This window comes from Rousettus aegyptiacus, unplaced genomic scaffold (assembly GCF_014176215.1).
Source record: "Rousettus aegyptiacus isolate mRouAeg1 unplaced genomic scaffold, mRouAeg1.p scaffold_m13_p_9, whole genome shotgun sequence".
In the NCBI taxonomy this organism is placed as follows: domain Eukaryota; kingdom Metazoa; phylum Chordata; class Mammalia; order Chiroptera; family Pteropodidae; genus Rousettus; species Rousettus aegyptiacus.
The window spans coordinates 19,040,774-19,042,739 of NW_023416312.1; the positions used below are offsets into that span (position 1 = coordinate 19,040,774).

General features: G+C 32.1%; 1 pseudogene; it reads left to right on the plus strand.

Moving 5' to 3' along the window:
• The first annotated feature begins 532 nt into the window (after positions 1–532).
• LOC118608272 lies at positions 533–651 on the plus strand (annotated as a pseudogene).
• Positions 652–1,966: the final 1,315 nt, after the last annotated feature.

Here is a 1,966-nt window from a genome sequence, read left to right on the forward strand (position 1 = left end):
AACTAAAAGCTTATTTTCTGGGAGGATAAACAAAACTGCAAACTTTAGCAAGACTAAGAAAAAAAGAGAGAGGACTCAAATAAAATCAGAAATGTAAGAGCAAATATTACAAATGATACTACAAGACTACTTTGAACAATTATATACAACAAATTAAGCAACCTAGAAGAATTGGATAAATTCCTAGAAACAAACAAGCTACCAAGAGTAAAATTATGAGGAAATACAAAATTTGAACATATCAATAACAAGTAAGTAGATTGGCTTAGTAATCAAAAACCTCCCAATACAGAAAAACCTAGAACCAGACAGTTTTACTGGTGAATTCTACCAAATATTTAAAGAGGAATTAATGCTAATTCTTCTCAAAATCTTCCAAAAAATTGCAGAGGAAGAAACATTTCTAATCTAATTTTATGATGCCAGCATTATTTTGATACTAAAGCCAATAAAAGCACTATCAGGAAAAATATAGACCAATATTGCTGATGAATACAGATGCAAAAACTCTCAGCAAAATATTTTAAAATTTGTCTATGGTCATCCAACTCTGAACACAATCAATCCCATCTGATCTTGGAAGCTAAGCAGGGTCGGGCCTGGTTAGTATTTGGATGGGAGACCACTTAGGAAGACCAGGTGCTGTAGGTGTAAAAAAAAATTAAAATTAGAATTTAACAACATATTAAAATGATCATACCCCATAATCAAGGAGGATTAGCCCTGAGATGCATAGATGATTCGATATACACAAATCAATAAATATGATATACCACATTAATAAAGTGAAAGATAAAAATCATATATCTCAACAGATGCAGAAAAAGCATTTGACAAAACAATGTCCTTTCATAATAAAAACACTTAATGAAGTGGGCAAAGAAGGCCATAAGAGACAAATGCAGGGCCAATATCACTCTCAAGGTTAAAATGTTGAATGATTTTCCTCTCAGATCTGTATCAGATTAATCCAATTCAAAATGGACAGAGGAACTAAATAGACATTTTCCCAAAGGAGACATACAAATGGACAAATGGCACATGGAAAGGTACTCAATGTCACTAATCACCAGGGAAATGCAGATGAAAACCACAATGGAATAACATCTCATACCTCTTAGAATGGCTATCATTAAACAGAAAAAGGTAACAAGTGTTGTTAAGGATATGGAGAAAAAGGAACACTTCGACACTATTGATGGGAATATAAATTAGTACAGTCACTACGAAGAACAGTGTGGAGGTTTCTCAAAAAATTAAAAACAGAGCTGCCATATGATTCAGCAATCCCACTTTTGGGTATACATACAAGGTATCTACTTTCCCATTTTCATTCTAATATTATTGCAATAGCCAAGTGATGGAAACAACCTAAGTGTCCATCAATGTATGAATAAGTAAAGAAGATGTGATTGTGTGTGTGTGTGTGCATATAGCCATGGTAAAGAAGGAAATCTTGCCATTTACAACTTAGATGAATCTTGAGGGCATTATACTAAGCAAAATAAGTCAGATAAGGACAAATACTGTATAATCTCACTTATATGTGGAATCTTTTTTATTCTGGCTTTATTGAAATAGAATAGACAATTATTTGCTCATATTTACATTGTAAAATTCAATGAGTTTTATTCAATTATAGTTGGCATACAGTAATATATTGTTTCAGTTGTACAGCATAATGAGTAGAGATCTATATAACTCACAAAGTGATCACTCCACTAAATCTAATACCTCTCTTCCTCCTTACATATTTATTACAACATTATTAACAATTTTCCTAATGCTATACTTTATATCTCCATGTCTATTTTGTAACTATCCATTTGTACTTCTTAATCCCTTTGCCCTTTTTATCATCCCTCAACCCCCATTTAGTAGCCCTCAAAACATTCTCTATATCTATGAGTTTATTTCCATTTTTGTTGTTTATTTTGTTCTTTAGATTCCACATGGACATGAAATC